This window comes from Pelodiscus sinensis, chromosome 11 (genome assembly GCF_052426305.1).
Source record: "Pelodiscus sinensis isolate ZL-2025 chromosome 11, ASM5242630v1, whole genome shotgun sequence".
Taxonomy (NCBI): domain Eukaryota; kingdom Metazoa; phylum Chordata; order Testudines; family Trionychidae; genus Pelodiscus; species Pelodiscus sinensis.
In genome coordinates, this window is record NC_143062.1 from 13,128,178 (window position 1) to 13,150,661 (window position 22,484).

At 44.7% G+C, this 22,484-nt stretch overlaps 1 protein-coding gene across 1 annotated transcript in view; it reads left to right on the forward strand.

Moving 5' to 3' along the window:
* IARS1 (isoleucyl-tRNA synthetase 1) overlaps positions 1-22,484 on the forward strand; it is a 211,581-nt gene that overhangs the window by 88,480 nt on the left and 100,617 nt on the right. The gene's annotated exons all lie outside the window — the stretch shown is intronic.

The window sequence follows — 22,484 nt, forward strand, 5'->3', positions numbered from 1 at the left end:
TAATCCCCAAGGCCAAGCCAGGTTCAGGCCCATGCTGTAACTGCGAGACCTCAATGAGTTCATAAAGAAGGTAAGATTCTGCATAGTTACCTTGGCTTCTGTCATTCCCTCCCTGGATCTGGGGTGCTAGCACTCCACCTTCAACTTGAAGGACCCGTATTTTCATATTTCGATTATCCTCGTCCACAGTTGATTTCTCAGATTCATTGTCAGCCCCCAACAGAAATAGTTTGTGCTGCTCCCTTTTGGGCTCCCAATGGTCCCTCAGGTTTTTATGAAGTCTATAGTGGTTGTTACTGCACAGGTGGAGGAGCATGTAACCCTCTCTTGAACCACGTTCCCCATACTGGGCCACATGCAAGACCAAATCTACTGTTTTGTGCTCATGCAGAGAATAGAATATATGGGTGCCCTCCTGGATGTGATTCAGCCAAGAATATTCCCCTCCCAAAGTACTGCTTCCAAGCCCAAAAGAACCCAGTTGAGCACACCCACCTATTTCCCACAATGGCAAGAAACTGCCTGTCTCCCCTATGACGCGTGGTATCATACACAGACATGGTGCCATCTCACATCCTGGACTTCTAGCTGGTGATTGCAGGAGTTGGTTATGTTCAGCAGGATTCCTTTTGCCAAACCAGAGACCTTTATGCAGTTTGTCCTGCATGTTTCAGCTTTGGGTTAAGGTGTGCACCCGGCAGACATTAGGACAAAAGATATGTGATCCCAAGCAGAACTATCACTGCATGTCAATATCCAGGACCTCAAGAGGTCTGTCTGGCATACCAGACACTCAAAGCCCACATGCACAGCAAGTGTCTCAGTCTTGACAGACAACACCACAGCTGTACTATATAAACAGATATGGTGGTGCTTGCTCCTCAATAACAAAGAACACATACTTCACTTTTTAGATATTAGGGTGCACTTTGGCTTTTTATTTAGAACATACAGACCATTTCTTAAATTCACACAACTTTCATCTCAATAGTGGAAATAATTAAGGGGCTCTACTCTCGTCCCAGGCATCTTGGTATGGATCACATCCTGCATTAGGGTAAGCTATGATCTCCCAAATGTTCCAGCCCCAGCATTCCTGGTTCATTCTAGCAGAGTCCCTCAGGTTTTTTTGAAGTGCATGGTGGTTGTTACTGCCTTTTCTCAAACTTCAAGGCTTCCCATACCTTGATTACTGACTTATCAAGGCCAAGTCATCATCTGCATTCCTGGTGCAAGTGCACATCCAGGACATATGGAGGGCAGCCACTTGGTCCTCTGATCATAGGTTCAACTTTAATATTTTCACTATGTGATCTCCCAGAAGTCTAGGGACGATGTAGCCATCGATAGGGCAGTGTTGCAGTCTAAAACCACATAATCTCCAGTCCTTCCTTCAGTGACCCAGCTTGGTGGTAGTCTAATTGTAATGGACATGAGCAGTCACTCAAAGAAAAAACTGTTACTTGCCCCTTGTAACTGTTCTTTGAGATGTGTTGGTCACATCCATTCCAAATCCTGCCAACCTCCCCTTTGTCAGAGCATTCTGGCAAGAAGGAACTGAGAGAGTGGTGTTGTCTGTAAGCTGAGTGCTTGGTAGCCACCCAGGAGCAATTCAGGGGCTGCCCAGATAATTAGAGTACCCAGAGCCAGCAACATGTTTCTACTGGTGGTGTACATCTGCATATGCTTTGATGCACATAGCAAAATTTATTCTGCACGTGGATGAAAAAATTAAAGGGAACATTGTGAGGAAGCAACACATTGGCAGGCACTTAAATACGTCACCCTATAGGCACCACTCCAGGGGGCTCCATAGTCAGCATGATGGGTACTGCTAGGAGAAAAAGCCTTCCACAATCATGAATGTGGCATGCTTACATCTGAAGTGGAATGGACATGCACAACAACACATCTCAAAGAACAACAGTTACTAGAGATCAGTAACCATTTTTAGATTAAATTAAAGTTGAATACTGATCAATGGCTTGGGGTAAAGTATGCCATAGGGATGCTGCTATAATCCCCAAACCAAGGAAATCCAGAATAAAGGCTAAGCTTAAAATAAATCAGTTAAGGTGTGGAAATGAACCATTAGGGCACTGAAGCACCTTAGCTTTGTCATGTAGTGACACTATGCAATAACCATAGGTCATGATTATGACTAAGTGATTGTGTTTATAGTTCCATATTACATCAAATTGAATTTGATAGTTGTCTGCATGTTTTCATTACATTGCAGAATTACAGTTCAAAAACTTTAAGAAACAAAAATGACAATTTTGTGATCGGACATGTAATAAAACAGAATTATACGTGTTTATTTAAAAATGGGTATCCATGGTAAAGAAACCAAATAATACTTTTAACATAGAAAATATATGCCTTATATGAAAATTGTTAAATATCTTTTGTACTATAAATAACTCCAGCTTTACTGACAAGGCCTCTCACAATCTAGAGAAGTGATTATTCCCCTTTATTCAGCACTGGTGAGGCCACATCTGGAATATTGCATCCAGTTCTGGGCACCCCACTACAGAAAGGATGTGGACTCATTGGAGAGAGGAGGGCAGCCAAAATGATTAGGGGGCTGGAGCGCATGACCTATGAGGAGAGGCTGAGGGATTTGGGCTTATTTAGTCTACAGAAGAGAAGAGCAAGGGGGGATTTGATAGCAGCCTTCAACTTAATATAACATATGGAGATATACCATCTCATAGAACTGGAAGGGACCTTGAGAGGTCATAGAGTCCAGTCCCCTGCCCTCACAGCAGGATCAAGTACCATCCATGACAGATTTGTCCCAGATCCCTAAATGGCCCCCTCGAGGATTGAGCTCACAACCGTGAGTGTAGCAGGCCAATGCTCAAACCACTGACCTATTCCCTCCCCCCCCCCCCCCCCCCAGGTGCCAACGAGGAAGGAGAGAGGCTGTTCTCAGTGGTGACAGTTGGCAGACCAAGGAGCAATGGTCTCAAGTTACAGTGGGGGAGGTCTAGGTTGGATATTAGGAAAAACTGTTTCACTAAGAGGGTGGTGAAGCACTGGAATGGGTTACCTAGGGAGGTGGTGGAATCTCCATCCCTAGAGGTTTTTAATTCTCAGCTTGACAAAGCCCTGGCTGGGATGATTTAGTTGGGTTTGGTCCTGCTTTGGGCAGGGGCCTGGACTTGATGACCTCCTGAGGTCTCTTCCAGTTCTATGATTCTAAGGCAACAGAAGAGGGAATTATTGGAGATGGCTGCCATTTTGAGAGGGTGAGCCTTTGTGACTCATCTGTTGCTGACAGCACTTAAGTCTGTCATTGTCTGCTGATACAGCATTTATTTTTCCAAAGTTTGTCCTAGTGTCTGCTCTCCTTCCTTCTCCCACCCCAATATGAGGGGAGGGAATAGGAGAATAGAGAACCTTTTGGGTGTAATGCTACATCGCTGGTTGATGAATGTTTAAATATCCTTCAGAGTGAAGGCTTCAGTGTGGTGTGCTCTGGGACTCTCAAACGGTATCCTTGTGCTCTCCTTTTTAGCAGATAGATAGCAATTAAGGTCCCCATAAATAGCTCTTAGGCAACTCAGCTTGCATGGAAGATGTTTTAAAAAGTGATGTGCCTGCTGTGAATATTAATTGATACGAGAGACATTAAGTACAATAAGGAGCTAGATTATCCATGATGCTTCAAAAGGTGGTTCATTAATTGTGCAGTAAGCAAATGAACAGTTGGAATGTATAAGGCAGTTTTATATTCAGTATTGCTTTCAGCTTTCAGTAGCAGAGATTCAGCTGTTCTCCTTTTGGGAAAAATAATTTAAGGAGGGAAGACGGGCAGTGGAGCGGAGCAGGCTACTAGGTAGCTCTGACCCTCAACTGCCATGGTGAGTGCAGTGTGCACGCAACCCCTGCTGGTGCCCTGCCCCAGATCCTCCAGATAATCCCCTGTCTTATATTGTGTGGGGAGGGGACTTGAGGAAAGGGGTGACATAAGGAAAGGGCAGGGGGTGGGAAGAGGCAGGGCGGAGCAGGGGCAGAGGTTGGGAGAAGGGTGGAGTGCGGTGGAACAAAGGTGGACTTGAGTAGGGCCTAACTCCAGCTCAGAGGGTGATGGCACAATAAACAAAGCTTCTGTAGTCTTCCAGGGTTGGAGTAGGTTTACATTATAAGTGAATACTACTTTCTTTTGGCCTGGTAGCTTAACTTCATAGTCCATGGGTTCTAGGCAACGAGCCACTTTGAAAGGGCCTTGCCGCTTAGCCAGAAGCTTTGATTCTGAAGAGTTTATTGAAAGTAACACCCGGTTGCCTGGCTCAAAACTTAGTTTTCCTGTTGTGTTGCTGCTCCTGGATCTGTTGAGCTTGTACGAAATTTCTCCCGAGCAAAAGTTCCCAGTGACTGGAGTTGCTGTCATAGGTGTAAGAAGTACTGTGTAGTCCCTAGGACCCAAGTTTCTTGTCTTCCCTCAAAAGCTCAAGGATGCCTTGAGGTGGTCTCCCATAGAGGAGTTAACAAGGGGAGAAGCCAGTGGAGGCTTGAGGGGAACCTCCCGTATGGTGAAAAGTAAAGCAGGCAGGAGTGAATCCCAATGCTGGAGGCTGTCCTTGGTAAATTGGTGTAGCACAACTTCCCTATTAATTTAGAGGACACGTTAGCTCCCTGATCAGTTAAACATTTCTTTGGGTATCCCCACTCCAGCAAATATCTGCACTAAGTCACTGGCGATGTTCAAGGCTGTCACTGTGCAGAGGTGGGCAGCCTTAGGGTATCATGCCACATGATCAACAACAACCAGGGTGAACTAGTTCCCGATCTTAATCTTCTTCTGTAGTCTGATAATATTCATCACAATGCATTCAGATGGAATGCCCACCACTGGTAGGTGTATGAAGGGAGCCCTAAGTGTACCCCTTTTGAGTCTGTCCATTGGCATACTAGTCTCTTACCTCTTGGTAGGGGACTGGCCAGAAGAAGCAGTGGGCTATCTTCTGGGGGTTCTCTTTCTGCCCAGGTGTCTGGCCCATTGTGTCGCATGGGCCAAGTGTAGGAGGCTCCTGCACAATCTTCATGGAACTAGAAATTGTTTCATTGTGACCCCGAAACAAGAGAAACTACTATCCAATATGAGGTCATTTTGGATCTTGATTTGTTGTCTTTATGGGTCCCTCAACACATTGATTTCTTCTGGGCCTATAGCCATCACCCATTATCAGACCCAGCTCAATGTTGCATCCTCTCTTTGTTCCCATAGAAAGTCCTCATTTCTTTCAAGTTTTGTTTGGGCTGGTTACTGGGTGGCCAACTCACACATCTGTTACTGCTGTTCTTGTTGCTGCATCATCTATAGTTGTGAGGCCAGCTGCTGGAGAAGCTGCACAGCCTATTGCTGCTGACATTCAAACAGCCACCACTTCTCCGGCTCCTTGGTTCATGTTTGGAGGTCTTCTAGCAGGTCCCAATCAGTCCCCACTTTCTCCACCTCTTGTTATGATGTATGCACACTCCGTCCTATTTGGGTGTGGGTAGAGGGCTGCATGGATGCTGCAAATAACTCCATGGGGAGGCCTCCAGGCCTGCCAGTGCTAACAGTTTGAGGTCTAGGGCAAAGGCATTTACCTCCGTGCCCATGGCCTAGTAACCAGAGTCAGTACAGCGGCCCTTCACTAGGCGGCAGCGTGGCTTAGTAATTAGGGATGTAAGCGACTAGTCAACTATTCGATAAGAAAAAGCTTATTGGATAGTCAACTAGTCCCTTGACTAGTTGCTTCCTTTCCAATAGGGGGGAGCAGAGGCCGGTGCTGGGGGGAGCCGACTTAAAAGCCGGTTCCCCCAGCACCGTCTCTGCGGGGCTGGGGGAGCAGAGGAGTAGCGGCAATCAGGCACGAGCCGGGAATCAGCTGATTCCCGGCTCGTGCCCAGTCCCAGACTGCGCCTGCTGGCTCTTAATACATTTAAAAATCAGAAGTGCAGCGGGGGGGACCTAGTGTGAGCCAGGACAGCTGATTTCTGGCTTGCACTGGGTCCTACCCCCCTCCCCTGCACGCTCCAGCCTTTTACATTTAAAAGGCAGAACCACAGCAGGGTTAGTTCCTGGGGCCAGGAGCTAACTCTGCTGCAGCTCCCCCACTTATGGATTTAATCCATGGAAAATCCATTGATTAGTTGGTTAAATTAAATTTTACATATGTACTAGTTACCAGTGTTGATAAGGACCTTCAACAAAAGGGCTGGAGGCTTAGGACAGTGAGCCCTGCTTCAGGGCTCTGGCAGTGGAAGAGCAGACAGCCACTGTCTCAGCAGGGAACCCCACTGAAACATGCTGAGTCCCCCCCACTCCACACCCCGCCGTCCCGCAGGTGGAGGGTACCACTTGCTCACCTGCCATGGGTTGATTCCTACAGTCGTCGGTGGTGTTTTAGTCCCAGAAGTCTTAAGATCTGTGGGTTCCTCAGTGAAGGCCACTCTCTGGTGTCCATAAGATGTGGAAGCTTAATCTGAGCCTCTGGGTCCTTGCCTCCTGTGGGTAGGATCTGTGGCTGGTTCTGAGCTGGAGCTTCCACCACACATCCTTCCTCACTGGCTTCTCTCCCACACTGAGCTTCCTTTTTATACTGATCTGGTACTTTGAGCATACTCGGTATGGCTGGGGGTGGGACTTCCTCTATCCACAATGTGGGGTTAACACCTCCCAGTCCAGTGCAGCGTAGGCTTACCCTGTTACCCCCTGCCAATTATTTGGATAACTGACAAACTCTTAATTATTAAAATCAAGTTGTTCCTTTTATTTAGGAAAAATTGCTAGGTCAGATGACTAACATAAGCGTGCCATTGTGGGTCAGTCCAAAGGTCCATCTAGCCCAGTATTCTGCCTTCCTGCAGTGCCCCAGGTGCCCCAAAGGGAACAAACAGAACATGTAAAACATCAAGTAATCCATTCCCTGTTGCTTATCCCAGCACATGCCATGACTTACTACTTTTTTTTAAAAGGCATCCTGTAAAACAAATAATGTCTCATGGATTGGAATATCTCATTTTTGTGGTTTCTCTGACACAGGGAAGCTTTTACTTTTATAAATATCTTGTAAAATTATGCTGATATCTCTAGCCTGTGATTTCATAAAATAACTTAAAAGGCATCCACAATATAGTGGTTTTAAAAAAGACTTTCCATAGCAAAACCTGATTTTTAGACTTTCTGAAAACATTTTCCTTTCTGTGTTCTGTAACCTGAGCCAAGTTTGAGGGCTCAAGTCCTGCCCGCCTGAGAGTCAGCCACCACCAGCTTCCTGAGGGACAGAGCTGGCACCGCTTGGAGGTAGGGCTGGGGAAACTAGTGGTGACCCAGCAGGAGGCTGGTGGTGGCTGATGGTTGGAGTCCTGTCCACCCTGGGGTCAGCTACCACCAGCTTCCCAAGGGATGGAGCTGGCACCCTTGGAAGACAGGAAGGACAAGGGGGCCTCAGAAGTTAGGGAGGCTGGCAGGCTCCTCTGCTGGCAGGCTCCTCCACTGGCACAATGGATAAGATATCTGCCTCAAGAGCCCAAGGTTGAGGGCCAGAGTGCCACCTGCCCTGCGGGCAGCCACCAACAGCCTGCCGAGGGATGGAGCTGGTACATCTCCCTTAGTTACCACAATCTTGGCTTGATTTAAGAGATGCGGAGTTCATTTCCAGTGACTGCAGTTGTCGATATTCATCTCTCAAAACCAGGCATTTTGTGTTGAAGTGAACTGGCCATTTAGGAGTAGGGCAGAAGTTTTAAAAATTTGTATTTGTGTTCTTGAGGGCTTTTAGCATGTCCTAAAAATAGGAAAACTGGAGATTAATGCCTTTTGGGTTGTATTAACCTTTGTAAATGAGTTTTATGACTGCATTGCTTTTTTAATTAAAAAAAAAAAAGACATTTAAGAATATTATCCCTTAAGAATAGTCTCTCTCTTCTTATGGATGTTGCTTTTGATAAAATAGATTAAATTTTAAATGTACTTTGACAAACTTTATAACCTAATTGAATTCCTAATTAGTTAATGAGTTAACTTACAACTAATAGAGTTGTGAATCGGCATGGATTTAAAGCTAGCATCTGTCTTCATTTTGAAAAAATGAGCAAATAATATCTTACAGGAATGCATGAGCAAATGGAGCAGAAATGCTTTGAAGTAAAAGTTCCCAGCTATATAAAACTTCTCTGAAGTTGGTTGTCTAAGTACAGACTTTGTGTGACTTACCAAAAGTCTGGAAGCTAGTGTGGCAGAACTGGTATACAAAACCCAACAGCTCTGAATCCCCAGTGCCAATAAGCCACAGTCCATTATCTTAGACTCTGCTGCATGAACTCTTCCATATGTTCCTAGAAGCTAGAATTGCTGGAATTTCACTTCATGTTGTAACCTTGAACAGATCATGTCCTCTTGTTGCTTCAGTTTCCCTATCTGTAAAAGAGGGATAATACTTCCTTACCTTACACTGGAGTTGGAAGTCTATGTTATTTATATTTGAGTTGATGAGGACAGTAGAAAAGGGTAGAATAATAATAATAATAATAAAATTCTATTACTCCTCTCTCCCAGTGGCATTTATGATGCTTATCTATTCATAAAGCTGTTGCATGTAAATTTCAGTTTGTAAAGGTCTCCCTCTTCTCATTGACTAGTACTACTGCAATTAAGTTTGCCCAAAAGGTCCCCAGGTGACTAGTTATCCTCAGGTAGGACTGTAGGCCCAGCTGGCTTAGTCCTGGGCCCCTGAGTACAGGGCAGGGCAGGCACCCAAAGGCAATTCAACAGTCTTTACGCTGGCCTGAGCCTTGGTGCAGGGAGGGGCAGGCAAATAGACACACCACAAGTAGTCTTTAAGCCAGCCCAGACCCTAATACACGGCAGGGCAGGCACAAAAACAGCAATTCATTAGTTCAGGTAAGGCCAGACCCTGGCACAGGGAGGGGCAGTAACTAGTTTATAAGGCCCAGCGCCATGTCAGAGTGGGGGCAACAAGCAAGGTAAGGGGCTGAGGCCTATCTGTAGGATGAGTGGGGGTCGGGTCTCAAGCCCCACTCGTCAAGAGGAGAGACATTGCCACATGTTGAGGTGTTTAAGTCTTGGCTTGACAAAGCCCTGGCCGGGTTGATTAGTTGGGGTTGGTCCTGCCTAGAGCAGGGGGCTGGACTTGATGACCTTCTGGGGCCTCTTCTAGCTCTATGGTTCTATGATTCTATGTTAGATGTGAGATGGGCCCTTACCTTTGACATAAATCTAACTAGGTCATTCCAGAAATCTAGCCAATTGTTTGACTCTATAGTGGAAGCAAATGAGGGACCAGTCAGTTTCCACCCAGAATTTCAGACTGGATCACCTACTATGATTTGGCTGGTGCCCCCTTGCTGATCATGAGAGCACATTTGACCAGGGTGCAGGCCTCATCAGCAGTGTTCCTGGCCCAAATCCCAGTCCAGGACATCTGTTGGGTAGCTATGTTCTCATCTGCGCATTCTTTGGCTATGCACTATGCCATTGTCTCCCAGACTAGAGAGGATGTTGGGTTCGGCAGAGCTGTGCCGTAACCTTCACATTTCTAAACTCCTACCTGCCCCCAAGTGGATACTACTGGGATTACCTATTGTTAAATGGACATGAGCAAGCACTTGAAGAAGAAAAAAAGACAGTTTCCAGTTCTGTAACTGGTGTTCTTCGAAACGTGTTGCTCATGATCATTCCACCCTTCCGCACTGATCGAGTGTAGCAAGAAGGAGCTTAGGGTGGCGGAAGCCTGCAGCGCCCCTTTAATACCGTGGCTCTTCAGGGGTCACTAGAGTTGCTTCCCTATTGGTACTAATAGTGGAAAAACTTCTGGCATTGGTGCACATGGTGAGCACGCACACCTATTGTGGAATGTACATGAGTAATACATATTTAAGAACATGTTGAGGACCCATGCATTCTTTATATCTACAGTAAAAGCTCCTGAGGGGTGGGGGGAGGGGTGGGGAGGAGGAGGAAGAGAAGAAATAAAGGAAGGAGAGACAGTTACAAGTGACTTCATTTTATTTTTTTAAACAATCCTTACTTGGTGTAACATTTCTTGCCTTCAGGAGGAATTTGCATTACATTACAGGAAATTTTGAGAGAAGTCTGGTAGGGCAGTTCTTTCACTTGTTCAGAATTTAACTTTTCAGTGTCAATCTGATGTTTAATACATGAAAAGATAGCTATGTTTATGGATGAGAGAACTAAACCTGGCAAGCCATCCATTGATTTTAATTTGAAGGGTTTTGCTACACCTTCTGTGATTTTTAGCAATACAATGTATTCATTAAGTCCCTTTTGTTGTTGTCTGAAGCTTTAGTTAAGAATAAGAGAGATTTTCCCATATAATCTGTTTAATTCTAAATGTGAAAGTTGTATTTCTTTTACTTGGCATAAGTAGAGACTTTTTAACCAAACACCTGTAACTCCCTGCTTCTTTTAAAATCTAATAATGGAATTGTCATTTTATGTCTGTCTGATCAAATATATCGTCAGAGGGGTAGCTGAGTTAGTCTGTAACAGGAAAAACTTAAAAACAATAAATAATAGCACCTTAAAGACTAATAAAACATGTAGATGGTATCATGAGCTTTTGTGGGCACAACCCACTTCTTCAGATGACTGGAATATTAGTCCAGATCCAAGAATAAATAAGGGGAGGACGGAGGAGAAAAAAGGAGGGGAGGCAAAAAGAGACAGTGAGTAGATGGTTCAAATAGTTACCTTTGTATATATTTGTATATAAACTTGTATCTTGTGGCACATGTAATCTGAATACAAATTAAGTTTTGTTTAAGGCACTCACAATTCCTTAAGCACATAGCACAGTTCAGCACTAGATGGCAGCATTTACTGGGTAGAATAGGAGAACACAAACTTCATTCTTTCATCTAGACTGGAATGAAAAAGAATATAATTGTAACAGTAACTCCATGTTTGTGTTATTTTAGCACAATGCAAGTAAGTGCATTGTCACTGGTACAAATCAGACTTAGGTAAGATTGAGTTGAGGTCTTTCAGTCATGTCATGTACCTGAGTTCTGATGCAATTTATCTTCTCTTCCTACTCAAGGACTATTGAGCCGAGACTGCCAGGCACAAGTACGGCAGGTGTTCTTCTTTGCTAATGAAGTGACCACAAAAAACCTCCCTGTCACTTGCAATTAAAAGATTATTTGAAAAAAGTACTCCAGATGTGGAGGCTTAATACACTAACCTACTTTTAACATCTAGTTTCTAGATAATTTACTAAATTATCAGTAAATACATTATGTTGAATGTCTGTCCTTTTATAATTCTGTAAAAAGATAAACACATACCTGTTTAAATACACTGGAGTACAAGTTAATTAGTTTAACATACCTCTGGATGCAAAGGTCAAAACATTTACAAAAATGGAGAGAATAGCAGGAAAGTGAAACTTTTCAGTAAATGAAAGGTTGCCCTTGAAAATGCAGTGCTTTTCAGCATCACTGGCCAGATTTGGATGTTAATAGTAATTAACATAGCGTCTGCATTGTGCAAAGTAAAATATTTCGAGAGCTTGCTTGTGTATGTGCTGTATATAAAATGAGTGGATAAAGATGAAATTAGTCTAAGTTTTTTAATCTGCTATAAATCACTGAGTATGGCTGTAATACAGTCTGTAGCAGTGCATTGCAGTCTCACTTTAAAGTGTTTGTTGCTACAAGAAACAGGGAAGGAGAGTCTAGGAAAATATTGCCATACAAAAAATGATACATTTTAAAAACTAGTAGGGCATATATAGACAGAATGCTGTTTCCTTTTAACTATAATAATAATTAATGGAGATTGCTTATCTCCTAGAACTGGAAGTGACCTTGAAAGGTCATTGAGTCCAGTCCCCTGCCTTCACAGCAGGACCAAGTACCATCCCTGACAAATTTTTGCCCCAAGTCCCTAAATGGCCTCTGCAAAGATTAAACTCACATCCCAGGGTTTAGCAGGCCAATGCTCAAACCACTGAGCTATCCTTCCACCAACTGAAATGGCTCTTAACTCTTTGTGTAGGGTAGATGGCATGTGAACTATTGTGTTGAATTTCCATGAGTTGGAGGGGGGAGACTTTAAAAAAAAACTCCATGCCTGCAGGCTTTCAGGGGTTTTCTTTGTCTTTATCAATCCCCTTGCTAGCCAGTTGAATTAGTTCTATGAAACAATACTGGAGCTAATTAAAGTGTCAGAATGGCATGTGAATTCATTTACTTTTCTCCTTGAATTAAAATATTTAAAAATTAATTTGAGGCACATTGAGAGCAGTGTTCCCTCTAAGATTTTCCATGCATGAGCAGAGTGAGTTTTGTCTTGTGTGCCAATATTGAAGTCATGTGTGCATGTTTGGATGTGTGCCACCATAACACACAAGTTTATAAAACTCTCCCCTTTCCTCTCTGCTGCCATGTCTCCCACTCTCTCCATACTCCCATCTGCTACCTTGGTGCCTACCACCCCTTACCCTTCTCTGCTGTCCTGGCTCCTGCCTTTCTCACTCCCCTCAGCCCTCCTGGGATCTGCCTCCCTCTCCATTTTCTCTGACCCCTGTACCGACCCTTCCCTTCCATTCGTGCCCACCCCTCCCCTAATCCTCCTCCCCATCCCCTCTCCTAACACCTCCCTCTACCTACCTGCCTTGACTCACTCCTCTGGTGCCCCTTGCTTCCCTCCACTTCTCTTCCCGTATTTGCCTTTCTGCTTCACCCCCAGAATTCCCCTTGCATCTGCACCTTCCTGGTGCCTCCCACTTTCCTCACTGCCCCTGCCCTCCCAACATCTGCCCCCCTTGCCCTCTTCCTCACTGGTGCCCAACCCCTCACCATTCTCTGCCCCAGTTCTCCTCATGCTCCTCTGTGCCCTAACACATGACGTGCTCCATCCCTTGCCTTCCTCATGCCCATCCCCCCTTTCAACCCCTCTTCTCCTCTCCTCTTCCTTCCTTTTGCCTCCATTGCCCCTCTCCTCCTCTTTCCATTCCCAGCATCACCCTGTCCCCTCCCTTCTCCCACCTCCAGTGACATCTCCTCCTGCCCTTTCCCCTCATTGTCTCCCTTTGGCCCCCTGGCATTTGTCTCTCCTCCAGCAGAGGTGCCATTCATGGGGGGCTAGCCCCCCTACCGAGTTTGAACTCCTGGATTTCATGCTTGAGGTCTGTTTAAACCCCATGCCCTGCTCTAGAGGCAGTGCTTAAATGCAACAGTTTGGGCTGTTTGCAGCTTTGCCTTTGGGACAGGGAGTTTATTATAAAAAGAGGGAGGGGCAGGGTGATTAAGAATAACAAAAGGCTGGGCATTCAGGTAACTGAAGGATTGTTAGGTCATCATGAAAACATTGCTGGGTATGCCACTTAAAAGATTGGGGGGTGGGGAGAGTGTAGGTATGAGTAGGGACCTGCATTTGGATCACTTCTGTTAAACTTCTCATAAATGTTCTTGAGAGAGGGGTAAACAGTGACTAATCCAAAACTGACTGCAAGGAGTTACAAAGGGATCACACAAAACTGGGTGATTGGGCAACACAAGGGCAGATAGAATTCAGAGTCAATAAATGCGAAGTGATGCACATGGGAAAATATAATCCTAACTATAGATACAAAAATGATGGGGTCTAAAATAGCTGTAACCACTCAAGCAAGAGATCTTGGAATCACCTTTAAACCCTGGTGCCAGTTCGAGACTGCATGGCAGGAAGCTGCCCTGTGTGTCAGGACGGGAGCTGGTGCTGCATTGCTATTTTTAGTATGGCAGCCTCAGCCACCACACAGCCCTGGCCCCAGCTGCTCCTAGGGCTGGGTGTATGGTATTGACCTAGGCAATCTGGTATTTTCGCCTCCTGTCTGGTAAAAAGATTCAGAAAATACCGGATACCTGGCAACCCTACGACACACTCAGCAACCAAGCCCAGTCCCTGGACCTCCCCACCAGGCCCCCCAAACGCCCCTCCCATTGCTTACCTGGTTCCGCAGGGGCTTGTCTTGTGGGCTGGAGCAGAAAAACAAAATGGCTGCTGGCAAAAATCCTCTTAAAGGAGCCATGCTGATTTTTTTTATTTTTAATTAAAATTTTTTTTTGCTTAGTAACTGCTGTCTAGGTCCTTTTTGGGGGGGGGGGGGCGGGGGGTGTTCGGTATTTTTGGTTAAACCCTCACTAGAGCCAGGGCTAGGGTTGCCAGGTGTCTGGTGCTGACCCAGACAGTCCGGTATTTTCGCCTCCTGTCCGGCAAAAATTTCAGAAAAATACCGGATACCTAAAATGTCCAGTATTTCCTGATTTTTTTTTTTTTTCCTGGCCAGGAGGTGAAAATACTGGACACCTAGCAACCCTAGTGCCTAGGCCCAGGCCCAGGCCCAGGCCCAGCCTCCCTCCCGGGCCCTGACACCCCCAGCCCTCTGTCCCCAGATCCCATGCTTACCTGGTTCCACAGGGAAGCTAAGTTCTGGCTTGAACAAGAACACAAAATGGCTGCTGGGTCTTAGTGCTCAACCGCTTCCCTGTTCCTCTCCCTATTCTAACTCTGTATTCACTCTGAAAGGGGTCATGCTGTTTTCATGCTGTTTTATTTATTTATTTATTTTGCTTAAAAAATCTCGGAGTCCCCCTTCCCCCCTTTTTTCCTCAACAACTTTGCTCTCTCCCCCCTCCCTTTTTTCCTCTCAACAGAATTTTTTCCCTGGTGTGTGTGTGTGTGTGTGTGTGTGTGTTGTTGTTTTTTTTTTTTGGCAGGGGAGGTGTTCGGTATTTTTGGTTCAACCATCTGGCAACCCTAGCCAGGGCAGCAGTGCTATTTTTAGTGCCCTGGCCCTGACCCAGGAGCGGCACTTTGGCCTGGCTCCTGGCTGTGTGGCAGCTGGGGCCAGGACCGTGGTGCTAAATATAGCGCTGTGGCCCCAACATTCGTTCTGGCATGTGGGGTGCAGGCACTTGGGGTGCAGCCATGTGGCAGGCAGTTGCCCTGTGTGCTGGGATGGGAGCCTGGGCCGCCGTGCTATTTTTAGTACTGCGGCCCAGACTCCAGCTTCAGCAGCCATCACGCTGCCTGCCTGGGCCAAAGCTCCAGCCTTGGGGAAGGACTGAAGCTAGGGCCAGGGCTGAGTGGTGGCTGCCCAGCTGCTCCTGGGGCAGAGCAGCCGCCCGCCACTCGGCCCCACCTCGGAGCAACTGAGCAGCCATTGTGCCGCTCTGCTGAGGAGGAGGGCAGGAGGCAAATTCTTGGTGCTTACCCACACAGGCACGCATCTTAGTGGGAACTGTGACTGAGGGTTGGTTATTATAGGATAAATTAACATAAAGAGAGATTTAAGATTTCTAGATTTTTGAGGTTTAGATACCTGTTTTTAAAAAGCAGTCATTGTAAATGTTAAGTTCAAACTACATTTTCCAGCCAAACTATTTAGATTTTGAAGAAACTTTCTTGTTTGAAATTGAGGACTAGTGGCATTTATTAGATTCTACTTACCCCTCCATTAATACAGCTTACTCATGATGTTCAGCAGGTTTCTGGTTTTATGATTTGCTTGTGGGAGAGGAAGAAAACTAGTGCTGTAGCCATCCTCCATCCTACCATCTTTCTTAATCTGTTTATGGTAATTTTCTTTTTTTTCCTCCACTGCCTCTTAAAATTGTGGATGCCTAAATGTTTGGCTGTTTGACTGAATTTCAGGATGTTAAAATGTACATCTTAAAATAGTTTATGGCCTAAGAAGCTTCTTCTAATCATTTAGAAATTTATCAAGTGAAACTTGATTTACTATAGCTAAGTACTGTGGCTTCCAGAAGATAGTAGTGAATAAAAATAATTGACAGTGAATGAAAGAATTAGTATATATTAAATAATTAATTAAATGGCTGTAAATATATCAGACCTATAATTTCAGTTAACCATTCTTTGATGGAGTGCAATCACAGAAGACCTCCTTAGAGCTGCTTCCCAGTGTACTGATAAAGCCACTGATACCGCCTTGTTCTCTGGGACTTCTCACCACCCTGTCCTTCTGGGCCAGATCTCCTGGGCCAAGGCACAGAGCTGAGGTTGCCACTTCCTCTCCCCTCAAAGTACAATACAGACATTGGAACTCTTCAGGTCTGAGGAGAATGTAGTTTTGAGCCCAGCTTCCAGCAACCCAGTCCCCAAATGGGATCAGAACCCCAAATAAATCATTGAGGTAAGCCTTCTTTCACAATGAAAGGAGGATATACACACTGATTGCTCCACCAGGTAACAGTTATTTACACTGGGCTTGATAGTAAATAAAAGTGATTTTATTAAGTACAAACAGTAGGATTTAAGTGGCTTCAAGTGAAAACAGGCAGAGCAAAGTGAATTACTAATGTACAACTGGCTATGTGTGTGTTGATATTTTCACACATTAAAGCTTATTGCAAACTCACCCTAAATCTGTTCTTATTTTGGCTAAACCTTCAAGCCAGGGAAAATATTTTTTTATCCCAGGTCTCTGTTGTATCCTCTTGGGATTGACATGCCAGCCAAAGACCAAGAGCCTAAAAAACTTTGCACCCTAAATAGCCTTCCTTTTGGATGGGGATTCTTTGTTTCTACGTTCCACCCTTCCATGGAAAATTACCTGGTCAGACACTGCCAGTTGGTGTGTGTAGTGAGCAGTGAATGCCGCTCATTAATCCAGTGGGGGAAGAACCCCTCTCTGAGCCCGCATGGGCCTAGACATGTCTTGCTCCTTTAATTCCCCAGAAGCCAAGGGGTGGAGCGAGTAGGCTGCCACTGCTAGGGTCCTGGGCTGAGATGCAGTGGAATAGGGAGGGCCCACATCCCCCCTGCTACCTGACATGCCGTGTGGCAGTCTTCCCTCTCCCCACTCATGCATGGGGAACTGTGTTTACTATGCTGCCCTGCCCTGAACTAGGGCTGGGGCCTTACTAACTGTAGGACTGCGTTTGCTTTGCTGCCCACTCTGAACTAGGGCCAAGGCCTTACTAATTGTAGGACTGCGTTTGCTTTGCTGCCCGCCCTGAACCAGGGCCTGGGGTTTGAAGGAAGCCACTGGACATTTATTTCCAGGCCTGAGCAGAGGTTGGGGACTCAGGACTCAAGCCAGCCGGCTTACAGGGTGGTCACGTGTCTTCCTGTGACCAACCACTGCTAAGACTTAAAGGACAATGGGCTATTTACAGGTGAGCACCCAGATCCTTGATGGCTTTCATTTGCACATTTAAAGCCATAAATCATTCCATAATCCATATCTCTAACTTAACATACAAGAATGATACATGCACCAAAATTAGATATTCCAATTCAGCAGATGTAAACATTCAACTCGATAGGTTTCATGAGGTATCTTGTGCAGAGTATCTTTGAGTTATGTATATTTGTTGTGATAGGAAGGTAGGAGTCTTTTGTCTTTGGCTGGCTGGATACACCCAAGGAGGGTAAACCAGATGACTCTGGTTTGAAGGTGCAGCTGGAAGAGAAACAGTTCTAAGGTGAGTTTGTAATAAGTTTGTTCTGAGGATTTTAGTGTTAGAATTAGCTAAGCCTTTTTTTGTTACTTTTGATTTGTAATGCAACTTGCTCTGCCTGTTCTCATTTATACCCACTTAATTCCTACTGCTTGTACTTAATAAAATCACTTTTACTTACTATCAAGGCTAGTGTAAATAATCATTACCTGGGGGAGCAATCAGTGTGCATATTGCCCCTTCTATCAATGAAAGGGGGTTAGTAACTAATTCTCTGGGGTTTGATCCCATTTGGGGAATGGTATCCCAGGAAGCTGGACCCCAAAATGCACTCTCCTTGGACCTGAAGAGGTTCAACATTGGTACTTCTTCTTGAGGGGGCAGTGATGTCAGCTTGGTGCCTTGATTGGGGGAGTCCAGCAGAGCTGGCCCAGCAGGACCAATGGAACATCACTGGTTGATCCCCTAGGAGAGAGTGCACAGTTAGCTACGCTCCTTTCTCTGGCTGAGGGGTATGCACCTGGACCTGCTCCAGCTGGGGGATATGCACCCCTCCCCTGTTTGTGAACACTGGAACTGCGGCGGCCATGAGGTGGTGTATTTCAGCTGTCTGCAAGTTGCTGCAGTGAGAGAGGGCTGGGGTAGTCCTCTCTCCCTGGGGCAGCCTGCATACTGAACTTCTCATCCTCTGCCCCTCCCCAGAGCAATGATTTAAATGAAGCATGGACATTTTTATTTTATTTGTCAATACAGCAACAATTAATTGAGTTAAGGACATGAGCGCTGCTAGGTAAATCTTCTAGTGTTAGTATATAATTCAGAGCTGGAACCACTCTTGGTCCTCCTTCCAGCCCTACACCCAAGGCCACACAGGCTTAGACTCTTGAGATCATAGACACTCTACAATATTTACACTTGGAGAATTGGGAAAATATTTTTCCTATAGAAACTGGTTGACAAAGATCCTCTTTGAGAGGTTTTATAACCCATTTGAACTCATGCCTTGCTTTTTATCAGTTTAAAGTTTGGCATTAGATTCTTAACTTGGGAGCAGGGTGGGTCAAAGAAAGAGTGAGGGACAGTAAACATGGTTTCCATAGAACAGGGGTGGGTAATCATGAATAGTGGGTGGGCCGTAGGATTGGCCCTCCTTTACCTCAGTTGGCTGCAGTAGCCTGTGGCCCACTGGGATTCCACCTGCAGCTCCATGGCCTCCCTGTCTGCCCTCCTCCCCTATGCATCTCTCACACATCAGAGCACTGGAGCCCTGCACTTACGTGCTCTTTTCCCTCCCTTCCAGCACTTCTGGACTGTACAAATCACATGATTTGTGTCTGTTCCCCTCCTCCCCTGCCTCCTGGAGCTGGAATGCTACGAACAGCAGGTTGACCACTGCTGCCATAGAACATTCTTGCAGAAGCCCGAATTAAAATTTCATTCAAGAAAAGCCTATTCATGGAAATAGAAAAAACAAATAGTTAAACAAAATTTTTTCAGGAAGCTGAAAAAAAAAAAAGTAGCAGTTTTCAGCCACTTGACCCTATTAAAGCCTAGGATTTGAAAGCATAGATTAAATATTGGAGTTTGTATTCAAGCACGTTTAATTGAAGCATGTCCACTCAAAATCTCCAGATCAGCTGCTAGAAGTGGGCCTCATTCTCCCTGACTGAATTAACTTCGTCCTCTAGCCTGATTCTGGCCTGCATATTTATACCTGTCTCTGGATATTTCCACTACATGCACCTGACAAAGTGGGTCTTTGCCCATGAAAGCTTATGCTCCATTACATCTGGTCTATAAGGTTCTACAGGACTCCTTGTCACTCTTTCATAATCTTTGTAGCTTAGAAATGTGCTTTGACTAAAAGACATAGTATTTATTTATATCAGAGGGGTAGCCGTGTTAGTCTGAATCTGCATAAACAACGAGAAGTCCTGTGGCACCTTATAGGCTAACAGATTTATTGGAACATAAACTTCGTGGGCAAAGACCCACTTTGTGACATTGCATTTGACGAAGTGGGTCTTCGCCCACATAAGCTTATGCTCTAATAAATCTGATAGGGTATGTCTACATTAGCCCCCTAGATTGATCTAGGGAGGCTAATGAGGGCGACCGAAATTGCAAATCAAGCCCGGGATTTAAATATCCCGCGCTTGATTTGCATGTTCCCGGCTGGTCGCCATTTTAGAAATTGACTAGCCCGAAGTAACTGCCCACGTCTACACGTGGCAGTGAAACGGGATTCCGATTTAAAAGTCGCTTAATCGAATTAGCTGGTAAACCTCATTGCAGGAGGAATACCAGCTAATTGGAGTTAGGGCTTTAAATTGGAATCCTGTTTCACTGCCGCGTGTAGATGCGGGCAGTTACTTCGGGCTAGTCAATTTCTAAAATGGCGACCGGCCGGGAACATGCAAATCAAGAGTGGGATATTTAAATCCCGGGCTTGATTTGCCATTTCGGTCGCCCTCATTAGCCTCCCTAGATCGATCTAGGCTAGTGTAAACGTACCCTAAGTCTGTAAGGTGCCACAGGACTTCTCATTGTTTATGCAGTATTTATTTAGTTGTTCCTGAGCACTTCAGCTACTGAATTTTGTACAAGTAGACGTTCATTTAGCCATGCACTCTCTGGATTCCAAGAATGTCTGCTGGAAATTGCTGTTACCCAATACTTATGCTCTAACAGCATGAATCAAGAGCTTCATATAACGCTGAGACAACAGTTGCCTTAACCTTGCTAAATGTTTAAGACAAAAGTAGAGGATCCAAAGATGAATCTGAAGGTAAAAAATGTCTTTGAAATTAATAAATGTTTGGAAAACCAAAACCTGCTTCCAGCAAATGGTACCATTTGATGAAGTGCAGCTGCACCATTTTTAGGACCCAGTCTAAGTCACTGACTTGTTCGATGAGTTTTTAATTCAATTGATTTCAAAATGTATCTTGACCATTTGTATGTTATTTACAAGATCTACACCTGCATACCAGCAGCTGTGTGTGCATTTCTCAGGCTGTATAGGCGATGCCATCTAAAGCCTTCCTTGTAGTAAGGGAGAAGGATGCCACATCATGTCCATAGCAGTCACTAGTTGAGTTTGTAACTCTTCTCTCGGTTCATAACTCTGCATTGTTGTCCTTGTTGCAAAGTAATTAACTAAAAATGGTGCCACTTGACAAGATAGCAGTGTGGTTTGTCTCCTTTTTAGAGCACTGATATGTGGTTGGCTCTTACTCTAGCTCTTTCATATAGTGCTGCTCCTGCTCGCCAAGATTCTGCTGCTCTAGCCCCAGCTTCTCTATCTGTAGCTTTTCCGATTCTAGACTCTGCTGGTTCAGAGTGCTCGCTGTAATGGTGTTCAATTACTTCTCTATTTGCTGCATTCGTTTTGGGCATTGACACCCTAGACTAGAGGGAGGTATGGAGAGACACCCTCACCCTCTTCCTGTTCTGCTGGTCAGTTGCAGTTTCTGTCTCACTCACCTGCTGGTGAATGGGGTGCTCCCCTCAAGACCTCATCTAGTTTTGAACCATAATTGTTTTTGGTCTGGCTAACAAGCTGTGTCTTTTAACGCTCTGCAGAGTTCAGTTTTCATTCTCTTGAGTGGTCCCACAAGTTAATCTTTTCTGAGCAGTTTTAAAGCTCATTTTCCTGTTTTCCTTTTCTCTACCCCTATAGAACATAGGATAATTTTTCTATTGTTTTTTTTCCTTCTGCAATACTTGTTTCTTGTTAGAAATTCACCAGTATCAGCATTCCACACGTGTTGCCACCAATATGCTATGGTAGCAAAGTTAGCTGCATTTCTGTTGTCTTATTCTTTTAGAGTGCAGAAACCTCGTGCCTTAACTTTATCGGGGTGGAATTTGGAATATCCCACTCTTAGGTTGAGCCCTGGGCTACAATACCATTTTTATTCTGCAGGTCTGACTAAGTTCTTGCACCTGTGATTCTTCCATTTGGGAATCTGTGATCAGTGGTGTATGATGATTGGAGAACCTTCTTAAAACAAGAATTGTTGGATTAATAGTAGGAACAAAGCGTTAGGGAAATGTATGTCTTAACAACAATCTTACCACCCTTTGATGATATTCTTGGCAGACAAGACTACTTTAGAGGCTCTTAGCAGGTCCCTGTATCTTTCTGCTTCCCTATAACATTTACTGCCCCCTTCCTCTTTAGGGCCTGCTGTAGTTCTTATGGTCTAAATCAGTTCTGTAGGCTCAGCAGGACATCTAATCAGAATCCTTAGGACCAATTGTATGTTAACAGCTTAGCTTGAGTTTTTGTTCCTCCTTACTTGGTTTTCAAGACAGACCCTTTGAGAGAGACAATAGAATCCTATAGAAAATATCCTGATAAATTATGATATGGATGTTAACTTTGTTATCACAAAATGGCTTCTAATTAGTTGACCTGATACATGTTTAAAGAATTGCTTCTTACTGTCCTTAAATCTCTTGGCTAAGGGCTTTTCAATGATACCTTTAGCTTCCTTTATCAATCATCCGATTATCCTCTTGATTTGTGCTAGTTGCTATCAGCTTCTTCGTTTTTTCAATTTGTTTGTTTTTTATTTTGCTTTCATCGCACCACTTAGCCAAAATGGCCTTTTAGCCAGTGAAGTGTTCTTTAGTCTTAGTGGATGTAGTCAGTCAGGATTTACTGCCAAGGTGTCCTTACAGGTCTCTGGCTCTGTCTGATGATGATAACGAGAAGTCTGCTTATGTGTGTGCTCAGTGATGTGTGCTGTATTGACTTGTGCACATAGTCTTCACAGCAGACCCCAAGAGAGCCCCCAAAGACCACAAATCAGATCAGGATCGAAGGTGCCAGGCCAGGTTTATTGTTAAGCAAAGTACAGTAATAGTTGCTAGTAGACTCTACTGAAGCACTATTCATATGTAATTTGTAACAATGGAAATTTCCGTTGCCCCCAAGGTCATCAAAAAACTGCCCCCCATTCAAGACACCACTTTACGTACAGGTACGAACAAGTTACACATCACTGCTAACATGTCAACTT